Raw genomic sequence first — 22,855 nt, 5'->3', positions numbered from 1 at the left:
TTTGAAGCATGTTAAGAGCCTCAAATGCACCCAAAAAGAATATAACAGTTTAAAGCGTTGCCATGGCAACAGTATTTAAGATATCAATAATTCTTTCACAGGTCTACATCTGCCGTGTGTTTACATTATACACATAAAGTTTGAAGCAAATCGGGTAAAAATAAGAGGGTGAATTCAAAGCATTTTGAAAGTGACACACTTCCTGCTGCCAGTTGGTGGCGCTATAACTTTGACTCACAATAGTCACATCCATGTGATCGGCCTCTTATACAACGAACACACTGCTGAAGTTTCATCAAGATCAATTAATGTATGAGGATGTTATAACACACTTCCTGTTTCCAATATTCGCCATAAATTCGTTTCCTCGCCACGGCCAAACCGTTCGAGATATCAAAAATCCCCTCGCAATTTTTCATCCTCCATGTCTTGACTTCATGCACACCGAGTTTCGTGGTGATTGGTTGAATCGTCTAGGAGGAGTATTTTAAATTCCATTGCATGTGTTTTTTAAACTACGCCAAATAGCCGACTTCCTGTTGGGCTGGGGTAAAAATTCAGAGCACGAAGGATATATGAACCGATGAGATCTATAAGTGTACCGAGTTTCATATTATTACACGCAAGCGTGTTTGATTTATGGACCAAGTTTTCGGACCGCGTTCCAGGGGGCGCTGTCGAGCCCCCCTGCCACGCCCGGGTCCCAGCTTCAGTCCGGCTCTAATGGCCGCGGGTTCTGACATTTGTGCAAAGTTTCAAGAGTTTTTGAGCACGTTAAGGCCCCCAAAAGTGCCCAAAAGGTAGTAATATAATAATAAATATAGCTGCAAGCAGCGATTACGGGCCCAAGCCGGTGGCACCGCCACCCTGGTGCCTTTAGTTACACTAAAGGCACCGGGCTGGCGCTGCCCCCGGCTTGGGCCCTCCATCGCTGCTTGCAGCTATATTTATTTATATATATATATAAGCCGCCACCCCGTTGCCTTTCGGGTTCCTGTGCACGACGGGCAATAACGTAACCCGCTTTGACTGTCGAGAGGGCAATATAGCCCTATGTATCACTCGATTTTATTTAACCAAATGTTTTTTTAACAAAATATGTTATTTATCTGATTCATCCAACCCTATACTGCACTCTTTTACTAATACTATATTATATTTCATCGTTTTCATGTCTTGCCCTCAAACATATCTGTTTAATCTGCTTATTTTTAAGTTACACATAATACATTGATTGAAAAAGAAACTCAAACTTTTTGTTTATGGTAATATTATTTGATACAGAAAGAAATAATAGAGTAATGAGACTGTGGGAGTGAGGGGAGGGTAATGACAGCCAAAGGGAGACAGAGACAGATAAGTTTTGAAACTAAAAAAATGACATCCTAACTTTGATAATGTTTAAATATACATAAAAATGCAGCATATCATTAATTGAAATTAGTGTACTTTAAAAAACTCGTTTAAAATAAAAAACACATTTATACATAGTATAAAACACTAGATGGCACAATTGTTCATAGTCTTTCTGCTCCCCTCCCCACACACACAGACAGGGGGGCTGTCTATGTGTGTGTGTGCCCTCCCTCCCCTCCCCACACAGACACACACACACAGACACACACACACACTCACACACACACACACACACACACACACACACACACACACACACACACACACACAGAATGGCTGGGGGAACTCTGTCAGAGAGAGGCAGAGAGAGACAAAACCACATTCAAACCAAAATATCTGACTCCCTGTTGGTCGGAGCTAATGACTGTAAATCAGAAAGTTGTCCGGCTCGATGTGCACAATATACATACCAAGTTTTGTGACTGTAGGTAAAACTAACCCCCCCACTTTTGTCAAAAGTAACACACTTCCTGCTGCCAGTTGGTGGCGCTATAACTTTGACTCACATTAGTTACATCCATGTGATCGCTCTCTTACAACAAACACGCTACTGAAGTTTCATCAAGATCAATTAATGTATGAAGACGTTATAACACATCGTGTTTCTCTTTTCTCGCCATAATTTCGTTTCCTCGCCACGACCAAACTGTTCGAGATATCAAAAATCCGTCAGCAATTTAGTATCCTCAATGTCTTGACGTCATGCTGACCGAGTTTGGTTGCGATTGGATGAATTTTCTAGAAAGAGTGTTTCAAATTCCAGGGGCATGCGTTTTCATACCACCCACAATAGCCGACTTCCTGTTGGGCTGGCGTAAAACTTAGAGCACGAAAGTTGTTCGGCCCGATGAGATCTAAATGTGTACCAAGTTTCATATTATTACATGCAAGCGTGTTTGATATACGGACAAGTGTTTGAATCCCATTCCAGGGGGCGCTGTCGAGCCCCCCTGCCACGCCCGGGTACCAGCTTCAGCCGCGGGTTCTGACCTGTGTGCAAAATTTCAAGAGTTTTCGAGCACGTTAAGGGCCCCAAAAGTGCCCGAGATTTTGCACACAGCAGAGAAAGGGTTAAACTAAACTAGCCCCCCTCCTCACACACACACATATACACAGATCCCCCCTCCCCTCCCCACCCCACACAGACAGACACACACACACAGAATGCCAGAGAGACAGAGAGAGACACAATTCACATTCAAACCACAATATCTGACTTTCTGTTGGTCGGAGCTAATGACTGTAAATTAGAAAGTTGTTCGGCTTGATAAGATCAAAACACACGCTGAGTTTTGTAACTGTAGGTAAAACTATAACTAAGTTATAACACACTTTATGCATCCTTTTTTAATCATAAATTCGTTTCCTCGCCACCGCCAAACCGTTCGAGATATCAAAAATCCGTCCGCAATTTAGCATCCTCCATGTCTTGACTTCATGCACACCGAGTTTCGTGGTCATCGGATGAATTCTCTGGGAGAAGTGTTTCAAATGCCAGAACATGCGTTTCCATACAGCCCATAATAGCCGACTTCCTGTTGGACTGGCGTAAAACTTAGAGCACGAAAGTTGTTCGGCCCGATGAGATCTATATGTGTACCGAGTTTCATATTATTACATGCAAGCGTGTTTGATATATGGACATGTTTTTGAATCCCATTCCAGGGGGCGCTGCTGAGCCCCCCAGCCACGCCCGGGTCCCAGCTTCAGTCCGGCTCTAATGGCCGCGGGTTCTGACATTTGTGCAAAGTTTCAAGAGTTTTTGAGCACGTTAAGGCCCCCAAAAGTGCCCAAAAGGTAGTAAAATAATAATAATAATAAAGAAGAAGAAGAAGAATAATAAATAATAATCCTAAGAAAAACAATAGGGCCTTCGCCTTTTCAAGGCTTGGGCCCTAATTATATATATATATATATATATATAAATATAAATAAATATAGCTGCAAGCAGCGATTACGGGCCCAAGCCGGTGGCACCGCCACCCTGGTGCCTTTAGTTACACTAAAGGCACCGGGCTGGCGCTGCCACCGGCTTGGGCCCTCCATCGCTGCTTGCAGCTATATTTATTTATATTTATATATATATATATATATATATAAAAAGCCGCCACCCCGTTGCCTTTCGGGTTCCTGTGCACGACGGGCAATAACGTAACCCCGCTTTGACTGTCGAGAAGAAGTCTGCTTTAGAGCTTGCATCAGTGTGAGTCTTTCTGCTCCCCTCCAAACACACACAGAAAAGGGGGGGGGCTGTCTGTGTGTGTGCCCTCCCTCCCTCCCTCCCCCCACACACACGCACACACACACACACACACACACACACACACACACACACAGAGAATGGCAGGGGGAACTCTGTCAGAGAGAGACAAAACCACATTCAAACCAAAATATCTGACTTCCTGTTGGTCGGAGCTTATGACTGTAAATGAGAAAGTTGTCCGGATCGATAAGCACAATATAGAGACCGAGTTTTGTGACTGTAGGTAAAAATAACCCACCCACTTTAGTCAAAAGTATCTTGAAACTAACACACTTCCTGCTGCCAGTTGGTGGCGCTATAACTTTGACTCACAATAGTCACATCCATGTGATCGCCCTCTTACAACAAACACACTGCTGAAGTTTCATCAAGATCAATAAATGTATGAAGACGTTATAACACATTGTGTTTTTCTTTTCTCGCCATAACTTCGTTTCCTCGCCACAGCCAAACCGTTCGAGATATCAAAAATCCGTCCGCAATTTAGCGTCCTCAATGTCTTGACTTCATGCTGACCGAGTTTGGTGGCGATAGGATAATTTTTCTTGGAGGAGTATATCAAATTCCAGGGGCATGCATTTTCATACAGCCCATGATAGCCGACTTCCTGTTGGACTGGCGTAAAACTTAGAGCACGAAAGTTGTTCGGCCCGATTAAATCTATATGTGTACCGAGTTTCATATTATTACATGCAAACATGTTTGATATATGGACCAAGTTTTTCGGACCACGTTCAAGGGGGCGCTGTTGAGCTCCCCTGCCACGCCCGGGTACCAGCTTCAGCCCAGCCCTGATGGTCGCAGGTTCTGACCTGTGTGCAAAGTTTCAAGAGTTTTCGAGCACGTTAAGGGCCCCAAAAGTGCCCGAGAAGTCCCACACAGCAGAGAAAGGGTTAAAATAAAGCCCCCCTCCTCTCTCACACACACAGACACTGAGGGCCCTATTTTAACGATCTGAAACGCAAGTGTCAAAGCGCAAAGCGCAAGTAACTTTGTGGGCGGATCCCGGCGCTGTTGCTATTTTCCCGGCGGATAAATGACTCTTGCGCCCGACGCAAATCTAAAAGGGGTTGGTCTGAAGTAGCTTCATTATTCATAGGTGTGGTTTGGGCGTAACGTGAAATAAACCAATCAGAGCGTCCTCTCACATTCCCTTTAAGAGCAGGCGCGCTTGTTCCATGGCGGATCGCTATTATAACGGCGGATTTGCCAGCGCACGCCAGGAGCGGTTCACAGCCGAGGAAACCGACGTTCTCGTCAGGGCCGTAAAACACAGAGAAGTGACATTGGGGATGACGGGAGAAACCCACACAAATTAGGTTAAACAGGCGTATAATTTGGGTAAATGTGTAGCCTAATCTAGATTTTTTTATTTTTTTTATCTAGATAGATCTTTTTCACATCTTCACGGACATACCAATGATTTCCCTCGTGTGTTAATATTTTTCCTTGTAATAATGTATGATTTGCAAAAATGAAAACTGCTGCATCTGTTTATATTAGAGAATCAAAGTGGATGCGCGTTAACATTATGGCCAAGCACGCGCCCTTAAAATACCACACCACTAACGCGCAACGCGCCACTGTCTTTAGACTGTTTTTTTCTTGGTCAATGGCGCAATTGCTTTCTAAAACTGGAAAATAGCACCATTGAAGTTTTGCGCCGGAACACGCCTTCTCTTTGCGCTGAACCGCCCCCGCGAGCGCAAGTTCATTCCCTAATTTACCGACGTGCGTCTGTGGAGGGAAAAGTCCGCTGTGCGCGGGTGCAAAATAGGAATGATACACGCGTCGGTGTTCAAAGTCAATTGCGCTGGGTGCAAGATAGGGCCCTGAGAGAGACTGGCAAAATTCCCATCAAATCACATTCAAACCAAAATATCTGACTTCCTGTTGGTCGGAGCTAATGACTGTAAATTAGAAAGTTGTCCGGCTCGGGGAGATAAATATAAATACCGATTTTTGTTACTGTAGGTAAAACTAATACCCCATTTTTGACTAAAGGTGGCGCTACTGAGCCCCTTACCACGCCCGTTTCTGAAACTTCACACATGCCTAGTACCTAATAAATCTGATATGCATGTTGAGTTTCATGCAATTTGAAGCATGTTAAGAGCCTCAAATGCACCCAAAAAGAATATAAAAGTTTAAAGCGTTGCCATGGCAACAGTATTTAAGATATCAATAATTCTTTCACAGGTCTACATCTGCCGTGTGTTTACATTATAGACATAAAGTTTGAAGCAAATCGGGTAAAAATAAGAGGGTGAATTCAAAGCATTTTTAAAGTGACACACTTCCTGCTGCCAGTTGGTGGCGCTATAACTTTGACTCACAATAGTCACATCCATGCGATCGGCCTCTTACAACGAACACACTGCTGAAGTTTCATCAAGATCAATTAATGTATGAGGATGTTATAACACACTTCCTGTTTCCAATATTCGCCATAAATTCGTTTCCTCGCCACGGCCAAACCGTTCGAGATATCAAAAATCCCCTCGCAATTTATCATCCTCCATGTCTTGACTTCATGCACACCGAGTTTCGTGGTGATTGGTTGAATCGTCTAGGAGGAGTATTTTAAATTCCATTGCATGTGTTTTTTAAACTACGCCAAATAGCCGACTTCCTGTTGGGCTGGGGTAAAAAGTCAGAGCACGAAGGATATATGAACCGATGAGATCTATAAGTGTACCGAGTTTCATATTATTACACGCAAGCGTGTTTGATTTATGGACCAAGTTTTCGGACCGCGTTCCAGGGGGCGCTGTCGAGCCCCCCTGCCACGCCCGGGTACCAGCTTCAGTCCGGCTCTAATGGCCGCGGGTTCTGACATTTGTGCAAAGTTTCAAGAGTTTTTGAGCACGTTAAGGCCCCCAAAAGTGCCCAAAAGGTAGTAATATAATAATAATGAAGAATAATCCGAAGGAAAACAATAGGGCCTTCGCCTTTTCAAGGCTTGGGCCCTAATAAATAATAATCCGAAGAAAAACAATAGGGCCTTCGCCTTTTCAAGGCTTGGGCCCTAATAATCCGGAGGAAAACAATAGGGCCTTCGCCTTTTCAAGGCTTGGGCCCTAATAAATAAATATATATATATATATATATATATATATATATATATATATATATATATATATAAATAAATATAGCTGCAAGCAGCGATTACGGGCCCAAGCCGGTGGCACCGCCACCCTGGTGCCTTTAGTTACACTAAAGGCACCGGGCTGGCGCTGCCCCCGGCTTGGGCCCTCCATCGCTGCTTGCAGCTATATTTATTTATATATATATATATATATATATATATATATATATATATATATATATAAAGCCGCCACCCCGTTGCCTTTCGGGTTCCTGTGCACGACGGGCAATAACGTAACCCGCTTTGACTGTCGAGAGGGCAATATAGCACTATGTATCACTCGATTTTATTTAACCAAATGTTTTTTTAACAAAATATGTTATTTATCTGATTCATCCAACCCTATACTGCACTCTTTTACTAATACTATATTATATTTCATCGTTTTCATGTCTTGCCCTCAAACATATCTGTTTAATCTGCTTATTTTTAAGTTACACATAATACATTGATTGAAAAAGAAACTCAAACTTTTTGTTTATGGTAATATTATTTGATACAGAAAGAAATAAGTGAGACTGTGGGAGTGAGGGGAGGGGAATGACAGCCAAAGGGAGACAGAGACAGATAAGTTTTGAAACTAAAAAAATGACATCCTAACTTTGATAATGTTTAAATATACATAAAAATGCAGCATATCATTAATTGAAATTAGTGTACTTTAAAACACTTGTTTAAAATAAAAAACACATTTATACATAGTATAAAACACTAGATGGCACAATTGTTCATAGTCTTTCTGCTCCCCTCTGTCTGTCTGTGTGTGTGTGTGCCCTCCCTCCCCTCCCCACACAGACACACACACACACACACACACACACACACACACACACACACACACACACACACACACACACACACACAGAATGGCTGGGGGAACTCTGTCAGAGAGAGGCAGAGAGAGACAAAACCACATTCAAACCAAAATATCTGACTTCCTGTTGGTCGGTGCTAATGACTGTAAACCAGAAAGTTGTCCGGCTCGATGTGCACAATATACATACCAAGTTTTGTGACTGTAGGTAAAAGTAACCCCCCCACTTTTGTCAAAAGTAACACACTTCCTGCTGCCAGTTGGTGGCGCTATAACTTTGACTCACATTAGTTACATCCATGTGATCGCTCTCTTACAACAAACACGCTACTGAAGTTTCATCAAGATCAATTAATGTATGAAGACAATATAACACATCGTGTTTCTCTTTTCTCGCCATAATTTTGTTTCCTCGCCACGGCCAAACTGTTCGAGATATCAAAAATCCGTCAGCAATTTAGTATCCTCAATGTCTTGACGTCATGCTGACCGAGTTTGGTTGCGATTGGATGAATTTTCTAGAAAGAGTGTTTCAAATTCCAGGGGCATGCGTTTTCATACCACCCACAATAGCCGACTTCCTGTTGGGCTGGCGTAAAACTTAGAGCACGAAAATTGTTCGGCCCGATGAGATCTAAATGTGTACCGAGTTTCATATTATTACATGCAAGCGTGTTTGATATACGGACAAGTGTTTGAATCCCATTCCAGGGGGCGCTGTCGAGCCCCCCTGCCACGCCCGTGTACCAGCTTCAGCCCGGCCCTGATGGGTTCTGACCTGTGTGCAAAATTCAAGAGTTTTCGAGCACGTTAAGGGCCCAAAAAGTGCCCGAGATTTTGCACACAGCAGAGAAAGGGTTAAACTAAACTAGCCCCCCTCCTCACACACACTCACACACACACACATACACAGATCCCCCCTCCCCTCCCCACCCCACACAGACAGACACACACACACAGAATAGCAGAGAGACAGAGAGAGACACAATTCACATTCAAACCACAATATCTGACTTTCTGTTGGTCGGAGCTAATGACTGTAAATTAGAAAGTTGTTCGGCTTGATAATATCAATATACACGCTGAGTTTTGTAACTGTAGGTAAAACTATAACTAAGTTATAACACACTTTATGCATCCTTTTTTAATCATAAATTCGTTTCCTCGCCACGGCCAAACCGTTCGAGATATCAAAAATCCGTCCGCAATTTAGCATCCTCCATGTCTTGACTTCATGCACACCGAGTTTCGTGGTCATCGGATGAATTCTCTGGGAGAAGTGTTTCAAATGCCAGAACATGCGTTTCCATACAGCCCATAATAGCCGACTTCCTGTTGGACTGGCGTAAAACTTAGAGCATGAAAGTTGTTCGGCCCGATGAGATCTATATGTGTACCGAGTTTCATATTATTACATGCAAGCGTGTTTGATATATGGACATGTTTTTGAATCCCATTCCAGGGGGCGCTGCCGAGCCCCCCTGCCACGCCCGGGTCCCAGCTTCAGCGCGGCCCTAATGGCCGCAGGTTCTGACATTTGTGCAAAGTTTCAAGAGTTTTTGAGCACGTTAAGGCCCCCAAAAGTGCCCAAAAGGTAGTAAAATAATAATAATAATAAAGAAGAAGAAGAAGAATAATAAATAATAATCCGAAGGAAAACAATAGGGCCTTCGCCTTTTCAAGGCTTGGGCCCTAATAAATATAGCTGCAAGCAGCGATGGAGGGCCCAAGCCGGTGGCACCGCCACCCTGGTGCCTTTAGTTACACTAAAGGCACCGGGCTGGCGCTGCCACCGGCTTGGGCCCTCCATCGCTGCTTGCAGCTATATTTATTTATATATATATATATATATATATATATATATATATATATATAAAAAGCCGCCACCCCGTTGCCTTTCGGGTTCCTGTGCACGACGGGCAATAACGTAACCCCGCTTTGACTGTCGAGAAGAAGTCTGCTTTAGAGCTTGCATCAGTGTGAGTCTTTCTGCTCCCCTCCAAACACACACAGAAAAGGGGGGGGCTGTCTTGTGTGTGTGCCCTCCCTCCCTCCCTCCCTCCCTCCCCCCCTCCCCACACACACACACACACACACACACACACACACACACACACACACACACACACACACACACACACACACACACACAGAGAGAATGGCAGGGGGAACTCTGTCAGAGAGAGACAAACCCACATTCAAACCAAAATATCTGACTTCCTGTTGGTCGGAGCTAATGACTGTAAATGAGAAAGTTGTCCGGATCGATAAGCACAATATACAGACCGAGTTTTGTGACTGTAGGTAAAAATAACCCCCCCACTTTAGTCAAAAGTATCTTGAAAGTAACACACTTCCTGCTGCCAGTTGGTGGCGCTATAACTTTGACTCACAATAGTCACATCCATGTGATCGCCCTCTTACAACAAACACACTGCTGAAGTTTCATCAAGATCAATAAATGTATGAAGACGTTATAACATATTGTGTTTTTCTTTTCTCGCCATAACTTCGTTTCCTCGCCACGGCCAAACCGTTCGAGATATCAAAAATCCGTCCGCAATTTAGCGTCCTCAATGTCTTGACTTCATGCTGACCGAGTTTGGTGGCGATAGGATAATTTTTCTTGGAGGAGTATATCAAATTCCAGGGGCATGCATTTTCATACAGCCCATAATAGCCGACTTCCTGTTGGACTGGTGTCACGGGGTGACAAATAATCCCCGGAACTGATTCCACCAGAGAAGTGTTCCCGCCGGGACACTTTTAGTGTAACACTGTCCCCGGGCTTGTGTGTGTGTCTGTCGTCATGACAACAAAACGGCAGATTGGCAACAGGTGCGGGGACTTCACTTTGAGTGCCTGATTGAGGCCACGCCAGCATTCTGAGAGGATAAAACACAAGGGGAAGAGAAGGCTGGTTGTTGTGTTTTCTTCTCCGTTGATCTGGGTGTTCTCCCTCCGCGTTGTGTGGTTGTTTCTTTGTCTTCCCCCGGCGATCTGGTGTGGTTCTCTCCCGTTGGGAAATGTTTGTGGAGTGTTGCAGCTGAAGGACCATCGTGAAAGAAGCGGAGTGTTGCTTGTGGGATCCGAGGGCAGTTTTGAAGAGTGGAATTCGTCGTCTGGACTGGGAAAGAGTGAGATGAGTGATTGACAAATTGAATCTCATAAACGCATGTTTTCTACACTAAATTGGATACTGGTTTGAAGTGCTTGGATCACGTTGTATACATCGCACTGAGTGAAATAGACTGATTCCTTGTCGATCTCTAGCCTCCCCCTCGGCCATTGAAACCAGCGAAGTGAAGCCGCTTGTAGTGGTGAGGAAATTATTCACCGCATCTGTCCCAACTCTGACTATCATCGGCTCTTCAGATCGAGACCTCTGGGTGAGTGTTGGCCTTACTTTGCACTTGAAGAGTGGATTTGTAGTGCTGAAATTGACGTTTCCCATCACGTTGCATGTTTGGAATTGGACTGTCGTGTGTGTGTGGAAGATTTACCTTTTATCGCCGTGCACTCCCCATGTGTTATGCTGGTCTACCGTCCATCATAAGAGTCTAGCAAGATCGATTGCAGTCACCTGTTGGATGTCAGAAGGAAAAGCCCCCGTGTGCACACTACACGTGAGAACTGTTTACCTCTGCTTGAAGTTTGAATGCTGTCTGTCCCGGTGAAAGCCCTGTTCAGCTATTGACTCTGTCTCCTGCCACCCCTGTGAGAGCTGTTCACCTCTATTCGAAGTGTTGATTCCGTCTGTTCCAGTGAACGTCGCTCAGCTTGTGACTTTGTCCCCTGCAACACACGTGAGAACTGTTTACCTCTGCTTGAAGTTTGTGTGCTGTCTGCCCCAGTGAGAACCCTGCTCAGCTTATGACTTGTCTCCTGCCACCCATGTGAGAGCTGTTCACCTCTATTTGAAGTGTTGATTCCGTCTGTTCCAGCGAATGTCGCTCAGCTTGTGACTTTGTCCCCTGCCACACACGTGAGAACTGCTTACCTCTGTTTGAAGTTTATGCTGCCTGTCCCAGTGAGAGCCCAGCTCAGCTTATGACTCTGTCTCCTGCCACCCTTGTGAGAGCGGTTGACCACTATTTGAAGTGTCGACTCCGTCTGTTCCAGTGAACGCCCGCTCAGCTTGTGACTTTGTCCCCTGCAACACACGTGAGAACTGTTTACCTCTGCTTGAAGTCTGTGTGCTGTCTGCCCCAGTGAAAGCCCTGCTCAGCTTATGACTCTGTCTCCTACCACCAATGTGAGAGCTGTTCACCTCTATTTTGAAGTGTTGATTCCGTCTGTTCCAGCGAACGTCGCTCAGCTTGTGACTTTGTCCCCTGCAACACACGTGAGAACTGTTTACCTCTGCTTGAAGTCTGTGTGCTGTCTGCCCCAGTGAAAGCCCTGCTCAGCTTATGACTCTGTCTCCTGCCACCCATGTGAGAGCTATTCACCTCTATTTGAAGTGTTGATTCTGTCTGGGCCAGCCAAAGCCCCGCTCCGCTTGCGACTTGAGTCTGCTGTAGCCCTGAAACCCACCTGTATGGTGCGAAGTGCCGCCCTTTACAACTCCTGTGAACCCTGATCCACCTACTCACCTGCGATACTCACCTGTGATACTCACCTGTTCAGTGAGTTGGCACCAGCGCCAGAAGGAAGTAAGCCCGACTCGTTTACTCACCTGTGATACCCACCTGTCCAGTATCTACCACTGTGAGTCGGCACCAGCGCCAGAAGGAAGTGAGCCTGACCCCCCACTTGCCTTGGATTCCTGGGAAGAGGAAGGAAGAGGAATTTTAGATTAGGATTTTCAAATTGTTTTTATATTTAATAAAGCCTGTCATTCTTTTTATTCCTGTCTCCTGCCTCCTCCTCTGACACGCTCCTCAGGGTGATCCTGGTCTAGGGGTGGGTGCAGTCTGGCTTGGCCCACCTCGACCTGTGACACTGGTGTAAAACTTAGAGCACGAAAGTTGTTCGGCCCGATTAAATCTATATGTGTACCGAGTTTCATATTATTACATGCAAACGTGTTTGATATATGGACCAAGTTTTTCGGACCACGTTCAAGGGGGCGCTGTTGAGCTCCCCTGCCACGCCCGGGTACCAGCTTCAGCCCAGCCCTGATGGCCGCAGGTTCTGACCTGTGTGCAAAGTTTCAAGAGTTTTCGAGCACGTTAAGGGCCCCAAAAGTGCCCAAGAAGTCCCACACAGCAGAGAAAGGGTTAAAATAAAGCCCCCCTCCTCTCTCACACACACATACCCCTTTTCCACCAAGGCAGAGCTGGTGCTGGTTCGGAGCCAGAGCCTAGTTTCAAATCGGTTCTTTGTTTTTCCACCGCCAAAGCACCAGCTCCGAACCAGTAAAACTGGTTCTTAAGTAGCACCAAATCATTGCAGGGTCTAGAACGGAGCCAAGTAAGAACCGCTTGCGTCAGGGGCTGGGGGTGGGGTTACCGTGACCAACAAGACGAATAGAAACTTGTGACCGCCATTTTTAAATAGCAGCTAGTCGAGCTAATAGCAGATCGATTATAATATCCGTCTATGTAAGTTACGGCGAGCTGCACGAACGCGTTGGATTCCGATGTATTTTTGCAATCCCATGAGGATCCATAGTATTGCAACGTCCGTTATTGTTGATGGCTTGTTCGAGATGCATCGGAGCGGCGCGGACCGATCAGAGCTCCGGGAGTATTTGGAGAGCATACGACTCCTTGTGCTTTTGATCGCTTTCGCAGTGCTTTAATGTCACGCGGCGATCGGTCTGCGAGTAGCCGAACCATCTCGAACAAGCCTGGTGTGTTTTTGTTTGGCGCTGCCGCGCTAGCGTTGCTGGGCAACATGAGATGTATACACAGTGACGTAAGATCTGGCTCTGTTTTGGCTCTCTAGCCTGTGGAAAGGCAAACCGGTTCTTAGAAGAACCGTCAGTAGAACCAACTCCGAACCGGCTCTAGCTCTAGCTCTGAACCAGCACCTGGTTCTTGTTGGTGGAAAAGGGGTAACAGACACTGATAGAGAATAGGCAAAATTCCCATCAAATCACATTCAAACCAAAATATCTGACTTCCTGTTGGTCGGAGCTAATGACTGTAAATTGGAAAGTTGTCCGGCTCGGGGAGATAAATATAAATACCGATTTTTGTTACTGTAGGTAAAACTAATACCCCATTTTTGACTAAAGGTGGCGCTACTGAGCCCCTCCACCGCGCCCGTTTCTGAAACTTCACACATGCCTAGTACCTAATAAATCTGATATGCATGTTGGGTTTCATGCAATTTGAAGCATGTTAAGAGCCTCAAATGCACCCAAAAAGAATATAAAAGTTTAAAGCGTTGCCATGGCGACAGTATTTAAGATATCAATAATCCTTTCACAGGTCTACATCTGCCGTGTGTTTACATTTATACAGATGAAGTTTGAAGCAAATCGGGTAAAAATAAGAGGGTGATTTCAAAGCATTTTGAAAGTGACACACTTCCTGCTGCCAGTTGGTGGCGCTATAACTTTGACTCACAATAGTCACATCCATGTGATCGGCCTCTTACAGCGAACACACTGCTGAAGTTTCATCAAGATCAGTTAATGTATGAGGATGTTATAACACACTTCCTGTTTCCAATATTCGCCATAAATTCGTTTCCTCGCCACGGCCAAACCGTTCGAGATATCAAAAATCCCCTCGCAATTTATCATCCTCCATGTCTTGACTTCATGCACACCGAGTTTCGTGGTCATCCGATGAATTCTCTAGGACAAGTGTTTCAAATGCCAGAACATGCGTTTCCATACAGCCCATAATAACCGACTTCCTGTTGGGCTGGCGTAAAACTTAGAGCACGAAAGTTGTTCGGCCCGATGAGATCTATACGTGTACCGAGTTTCATATTATTACATGCAAGCGTGTTTGAGATATGGACATGTTTTTGAATCCCATTCCAGGGGGCGCTGGCGAGCCCCCCTGCCACGCCCGGGTCCCAGCTTCAGTCGGGCCCTAATGGCCGCGGGTTCTGACATTTGTGCAAAGTTTCAAGAGTTTTTGAGCACGTTAAGGCCCCCAAAAGTGCCCAAAAGGTAGTAATATAATAATAATAATAAATATATATATATATATATATATATATATATATATATATATATATATATATATATATATATATATAAAGCCGCCACCCCGTTGCCTTTCGGGTTCCTGTGCACGACGGGCAATAACGTAACCCGCTTTGACTGTCGAGAGGGCAATATAGCCCTATGTATCACTCGATTTTATTTAACCAAATGTTTTTTTAACAAAATATGTTATTTATCTGATTCATCCAACCCTATACTGCACTATTTTACTAATACTATATTATATTTCATCGTTTTCATGTCTTGCCCTCAAACATATCTGTTTAATCTGCTTATTTTTAAGTTACACATAATACATTGATTGAAAAAGAAACTGAAACTTTTTGTTTATGGTAATATTATTTGATATAGAAAGAAATAAGTGAGACTGTGGGAGTGAGGGGAGGGTAATGACAGCCAAAGGGAGACAGAGACAGATAACTTTTGAAACTAAAAAAAATGACATCCTAACTTTGATAATGTTTAAATATACATAAAAATGCAGCATATCATTAATTGAAATTAGTGTACTTTAAAACACTTGTTTAAAATAAAAAACACATTTATACATAGTATAAAACACTAGATGGCACAATTGTTCATAGTCTTTCTGCTCCCCTCCCCACACACACAGACAGGGGGGCTGTCTGTGTGTGTGCCCTCCCTCCCCTCCCCACACAGACACACACAGGGGGGGCTGTCTATGTGTGTGTGTGTGCCCTCCCTCCCCTCCCCACACAGACAGACACACACACACACACACACACACACACACACACAGAATGGCAGGGGGAGGCAGAGAGAGACAAAACCACATTCAAACCAAAATATCTGACTTCCTGTTGGTCGGAGCTAATGACTGTAAATCAGAAAGTTGTCCGGCTCGATGTGCACAATATACATACCAAGTTTTGTGACTGTAGGTAAAACTAACCCCCCCACTTTTGTCAAAAGTAACACACTTCCTGCTGCCAGTTGGTGGCGCTATAACTTTGACTCACATTAGTTACATCCATGTGATCGCTCTCTTACAACAAACACGCTACTGAAGTTTCATCAAGATCAATTAATGTATGAAGACGTTATAACACATCGTGTTTCTCTTTTCTCGCCATAATTTCGTTTCCTCGCCACGGCCAAACTGTTCGAGATATCAAAAATCCGTCAGCAATTTAGTATCCTCAATGTCTTGACGTCATGCTGACCGAGTTTGGTTGCGATTGGATGAATTTTCTAGAAAGAGTGTTTCAAATTCCAGGGGCATGCGTTTTCATACCACCCACAATAGCCGACTTCCTGTTGGGCTGGCGTAAAACTTAGAGCACGAAAGTTGTTCGGCCCGATGAGATCTATATGTGTACCGAGTTTCATATTATTACATGCAAGCGTGTTTGATATATACGGACAAGTGTTTGAATCCCATTCCAGGGGGCGCTGTCGAGCCCCCCTGCCACGCCCGGGTACCAGCTTCAGCCCGGCCCTGATGGGTTCTGACCTGTGTGCAAAATTTCAAGAGTTTCGGGGCGTTAAGGGCCCCAAAAGTGCCCAAGATTTTGCACACAGCAGAGAAAGGGTTAAACTAAACTAGCCCCCCTCCTCACACACACACATACACAGATCCCGCCCTCCCCTCCCCACCCCACACAGACAGACACACACACACAGAATGGCAGAAAGACAGAGAGAGACACAATTCACATACAAACCACAATATCTGACTTTCTGTTGGTCGGAGCTAATGACTGTAAATTAGAAAGTTGTTCGGCTTGATAAGATCAAAATACACGCTGAGTTTTGTAACTGTAGATAAAACTATAATTAAGTTATAACACACTTTATGCATCCTTTTTTAATCATAAATTCGTTTCCTCGCCACGGCCAAACCGTTCGAGATATCAAAAATCCGTCCGCAATTTAGCATCCTCCATGTCTTGACTTCATGCACACCGAGTTTCGTGGTCATCGGATGAATTCTCTGGGAGAAGTGTTTCAAATGCCAGAACATGCGTTTCCATACAGCCCATAATAGCCGACTTCCTGTTGGACTGGCGTAAAACTTAGAGCACGAAAGTTGTTCGGCCCGATGAGATCTATATGTGTACCGAGTTTCATATTATTACATGCAAGCGTGTTTGATATATGGACATGTTTTTGAATCCCATTCCAGGGGGCGCTGCCGAGCCCCCCTGCCACGCCCGGGTCCCAGCTTCAGTGCGGCCCTAATGGCCGCGGGTTCTGACATTTGTGCAAAGTTTCAAGAGTTTTTGAGCACGTTAAGGCCCCCAAAAGTGCCCAAAAGGTAGTAAAATAATAATAATAATAATAATAATAATAAAGAAGAAGAAGAAGAAGAATAATCCTTAGAAAAACAATAGGGCCTTCGCCTTTTCAAGGCTTGGGCCCTAATAATAAAGAAGAAGAATAATAATCCCATGGAAAACAATAGGGCCTTCGCCTTTTCAAGGCTTGGGCCCTAATAAAGAAGAATAATCCGAAGGAAAACAATAGGGCCTTCGCCTTTTCAAGGCTTGGGCCCTAACTAGTACTTTGATGAAGATGAATGGTCAAAATTTGAGGAACATAAAGACAGATTGAACATGGAACACATACGGAGCACTTTACTCAGTTCAGCTCATCTCCTGAAAAGCATCATTCCTAGGTCCTGCGTCAATCTTCACGTCAGCTCTTGACGCATTTCTGTGTCCGCATCTGCTAAGTAACCCTGGACATCATCTTTGTTGGCTAATGTTTTCTGACTGCAGTGCTTTGCAACTGGCTTCTAAAACACTCTGAAGCATTTAGCATGTTTGCATATTTTATCACTCAAATCAAAGGAACATCCAAATGCAGACTGTCCCCAACTAGCATGACATCCTTCTTGGCCTATACTGAGAATCAAGTGTACCACGATGAAACGATCTGAAACTGCAGGTTTGCAGAGAAGCAATATCAAAATAATGACCTTTTAATTGCTAAATAAATTAATTGAGGCACGTTTGTTATGATATATTTAATCTCTGAGACAAAATGTCAGTGAGGTTTAGAAAGTTTTACTGGTGTGTGTGTGTGTGTGTGTGGAAATCAGTGTAGTGCAGCTTTTATTTCAAACAACATTTCAGAAATGATTTGCACAAAGTGGAAAAAAAAAAACAGCCCAAGGCCATCTCCACATCCAGTTAATGCCAACAGAATGTTGACATTATTTTTAAATGGCACCAAATGATGTGGAAATTTGTGACCTAAAATATATATTTTTTTATTATTAAAGCAAACCTTTACATCAATACTAAATAACAGATTGTACTTTAAACTTTAAAAAAATAAGAAACAATTATATACATACTTCAGGTACAAGTTTCGACTGCAGCAATGTCACATGCAGCTTGGACACGTATGAATTTCTCTGCTGGCTTTAGCTGGTAATGTTGGTTAGGTTCTGATAGCGAGTGGATCAGCAAAACCATGCTCTTCTAGAGTAAAACTGAGCAAGTGAAACAACAGTTAGTAACGGCTGATCGATGATGTAACTTTAACCCTCTGGGGTCTGAGGTGTTTTCTGGGTCCTGGAGGTGTTCTGACATGCTCTAACATTTGTGCGTATTTCTGTTACTTGTGACATTTTCATGGCTAAAGTCTTATTACACTGCGTTCAGCACAAACTCTGCGTTCAGCACAAACTCTGCTACAATAATATGTCAGCAGCATGTATGTAAAAGTGTGTAGTTTTGAGATAATAAAATGTATGCGTGGTTTGTGAAAATGACAACAAAAAAAGTCACTGAAATAATGTTATGAAACCCAAACTGATTATTTCTTCACAAGACTTTTGAAAATTGTATCATGTAGCCTAGAATTTTTGCTCCAAAACTATGTGAAAATCACCTTGACTACTCATTCAGATAAGACAATATAATGATTTAAAATTTGTAAGACATGTCTTGTGTAAGAAAGCTTCATGCGAGTAGGCGTAAACCACACATGAATATTGAGTGTTTCACACCTGAGAGAGACAAAGAGCCTCCCATAATGGTCCTATTGGGAGCTCTCAGGTCATATGAGGAACTTTGAACAAAGAATGAGGAGATTTAAAAAAAGAATGGCTTTTTGATTGTTTGGATTTATTTACAACACAACATAATCCAAAGATACACAACAAATGGCAAAAAAGCACATTATTTAACACACTGAACTAAAGACAGAGACTTAAACAGTCACACACATTTGTGCGATTCCTGAAACATAGTGCATACCTGTCATTTCCCACGATTTTGGGAATGCCTTTTCGATTTGTTCTGGTTAAAATTGCTTTTTAAAAATTATTAAATACACACACACACACATACATTTCATACTATATATATATATATATATATATATATATATATATATATATATATATATATATATATATATATATATATATATATATATATAAAATGAACACCAGGTTTGTTGTACCTTGTAACGTTAGGCATACAGTACGTGCAGGGCTGCATGAAATAATAATAATAATAATAGTAGGCTATAGCAGGCATCGTTAAAAAGGAACACTTCAGTAACAATTACTTCAAATGTTTACATCGATATGACGTTACATTGATATGATGTTATGAAATGAAATTGGAGAAAAAGCATGAAGCCTATGTTTGGTGCGTTTTGCGGATCGGGACGAGTTTTTCTGTCCGAGCCGCGTCCGATAGGCATAAAGATATTTTTTCTCATACTAATTACACATGTACGTTTGTTTGTGTGGAAAGCACAAATTTCAACAGATGAGCGCATCAGCGCGCAGAGCAACAAGGCTCTTAGCACCGGCGTGCATGCACGTGTTTCGTTGTCACGGCTACATAAACAAATTTCCGCACACAGGAAGACAGATGTTATGGTCATATTTTACATGTATTTTAATCACAGAAACCAACGTTTGCATCAAGTGAAAGCATCAGGCACATTGGCTACCTACATAATAAGCTGTTTTAAATGTAAAATGTTCAATGCTGATGTGGGCTCGGGTATCCATCCTCTATTTCAAACACACAGCGCGACTGAGAACATTCACTGAAGCATCGAGCAACAGTTCGACTGCAATGTGGTCACATTAAAACTAATGTGTGGTCACATTAAAACTAATGAACAAGGGTTTGAGAAACTGGATATCTTGTTGGTTTTATACAAATTACTTAAACAGAGAATATTTGTTTTCGTTTTGAATCAGATCATTTATAACTACACACTTAAATGTTTATACAGATATATAATTCATAAATGTGTGACTAGTATTCGCTGAGTTTTGTTTATGTTTAGAGACGTGCTCAAGAAAAAAAAGTTCACGAGACGGAGAGGCAGAAAGCACACCCTGTTTAATTTATTTATTTTACAAGTTTGATTGTAAGTAGACACATACAAAAGTAGACATCTCACAGATTATTTTTTCATATTTATTAAGTCTGTATGACCATATATGACGGAGTATTTGAAGTTTATTTAGCTGCTATTTGAAAAAAATTCCGCAAATCACGCCGGCGTGATTGCCGACCCCAGATGGTTAAATAACAGCCTTTTTTTCTCTTTTGACGGCCATTTAAATGTAATAAAAAGCTGCAACATGAAGTGGAAATATTTTATTATATTAAATTAGGCGGTCTTTATAGACTTGTATTATTCCCTGTCTGTGGTCTCACATCACAGCTCAGTCATTTGGAACAGTGCACATCAGCCATCAGCCACTCAGTGTTGTCATGATGTCATTTTCATGCAGTAATTAGTCAAGCATTTATGGTTCAAATGATTGGCTTTTAAAATATTAATTCTAGAACTAAGGGTTTCACTTTATTGTGATGGTCCTTTTAACATAAGTAGCCTGTAGATGATAGTAGAGTATTAGTAGACTGGTAGGGTTAAGGTTAGAATGAGTTGACATGTAGCTGAAAAGGTATAGTCAGTAGAATGTCTATTGGAAGACCATCACAATAAAGAGTTATCAGATATTAAGCAGTCTACTTATACTCTACTGAGAATTAGTTGACGTGTAGTTGCAAGGTTACTTATAGTCAACAGAATGTTCAAAAGGGACCATCAAAATAAAGCTTTACCAAACTGCCAGAGAGCCAAGAAGCAGGTTGCATGAGCGAGCTGAGCAACAACAATGAACAATAGATGGCTCTATCCAGGTATTGTAGGCTTCCTTAAGGAAAGGTTAAAAACCTTAATCCGCTTATTTTCATGCATATTAATCAGGTGACATAACTTTTGCCTAGCAGTCTTATTTGACTTGTTGAAAGGCAATTAAACGAGTCCTAGCCATAGTAGAATTACTGCTTTGAATGGGTTCAGTCTCATTCGAATCTACCAGTCTATTGGCTGACAGATGTTTGTGACTGGCTAAAAACAATTAAATAAATAAAAAATGATCTGTGACCAGGCACAATGGCACTTTTGATTCATTTCACAAAATTGTAGGGGTGTGGGAACTTCCTACTTACAACCATTAAGAAGTAAGTAAGTTTATTATCAACAAAATTGTAGTGAGTAAATGATGTTGTGTAGGGTAGGCAGTTTCGGAGAGGCTATCAATAGCAAGCTAGCACTAAAAGCATCAGATCCCACCCTCCCTTCAGAGCGTCTCCAAAGCCATGCCTCACGCCTAAAACAAATGAACGCAAATAACAGTCTGCAAAGTGTCACGAGAGACAGTGTAAAATTACCTCATGTCTCAAAGCACAGCACATTAGAATAATAATGAACATAAATAACTTACAGCTCTTACTTGTACCACCTGACTGCTGCGGGTTCATTTTGACATTGATAGAGTTGACATAGAAACATAAAAATCTGAGTCTGGGGACGTGAACAGCTCCGTGTAGAACGTCATGGGTTGCCATTTCGTAATCACGGTCACGTCATGGCCTGACTCAAAGCTCACGTTTTGGTTCAGGAGAAACTGTACAAGGTGGCCGCTGTTTGTTTGCAGTGCTCTGTGACTGTCTGGCTGTGTCCCAAATTGCGTGCTCTCTGGAGAAGGTTATTTTGAATAAGTAATTACTTGAAAACCACTATAAAAATGTTCCATATAGTGTGAATGTGTGTAGTATGAACGTAACATACTACATTCACCATGTTGTCATTCACTGCCATTCACAAATTCTCTCCCGTGGCCTCATGGGATAGTAAAATGTCCATTGTATGCACACTTCAGGATCTCACCAGAAGTTGTAGGTCATCTGAGTACTTTTTGCCTACTCTTTTATGAGTACTGTGAATTTGGACATATTACTTTTGTCACACACTGTTTGTTACTATAAAGTAAGGAAGTATGCGATTTCGGATATGCGATTCATGCAAAATCATGTGATTTTGTCTACAACTCTGCATAGCCGATTACAGAATGTGCTGATGATGTGATGTCCGCGAGCAGGGTGAGTGGAGGTATGGAAATGCTGGCACGCAGGTATAGGACATTGTCTCACTGCATTCGGACCGCATGCAATGAAAGGACATTTTTTGGTCCTGAGACTTCCACAGAAGATATATGGGTAACACTTTATATAACTGCACGCTATTAATCATTACTTAAACATTAGTAAACAGTTAATTAATCAGTTATAAAGCATTAATATACATTAATAACCAGTTTATAAATGTGTAAAAAAAAATATTCTTAACTTATAAACATATCTATAATTGTGTTTGATTATTGTATTTTTATACTTCATTAATGATCAATTTATCATTTCTAAATTAAGTATTGCATTATTTACTTAGGAGTTGTCAGTGGTTCATACGATCACTTAGAAAGTGTAAGTAAATTATTAATAAACTATTTGAATGTACATTCATACATCACCACTGACAATTCCTAAATAATTGGTTTGTAAATAATGCAATACTTCATTTACAATTGATAAATTTAAACACATTGTAGATATGCTTATAAAGAATAAATTATTTATAGTTGTATTTATAAACTGCTTATTAATGTATATTAATGCTTTATAAATGATAAATTAACTGTTTACTAATGCTTAATAGAGTGCAGTTATTATAAAGTGTTACCGATATATGTACATATTTTAATTTTTAAACAACTTCTATTATTGATTGCTA

General features: G+C 42.3%; 1 protein-coding gene and 1 long non-coding RNA gene across 4 annotated transcripts in view; one reads left to right on the top strand and one right to left on the bottom strand.

Annotated features, from left to right (window-relative positions):
• The window catches only part of LOC307003359, a 97,899-nt gene that overhangs the window by 28,519 nt on the left and 46,525 nt on the right, over positions 1 to 22,855 (top strand). The window lies entirely within an intron of this gene.
• Positions 5,060 to 22,855, bottom strand: part of LOC307003355 (CLOCK-interacting pacemaker) — a 350,350-nt gene continuing 332,554 nt past the window's right edge. For all 3 annotated transcript variants that reach the window (XR_013798689.1, XR_013798690.1, XR_013798691.1), the window contains one exon: positions 5,060 to 5,511. The gene's annotated coding sequence lies outside the window, so the exon portion shown is untranslated. The remainder of the gene's footprint in view (positions 5,512 to 22,855) is intronic.

Source organism: Phoxinus phoxinus (genome assembly GCF_949152265.1).
Source record: "Phoxinus phoxinus genome assembly, chromosome: 8".
Classification (NCBI taxonomy): domain Eukaryota; kingdom Metazoa; phylum Chordata; class Actinopteri; order Cypriniformes; family Leuciscidae; genus Phoxinus; species Phoxinus phoxinus.
Note: the sequence above shows the minus strand (reverse complement) of the source record. Positions and strands in the feature narration are given on the sequence as shown.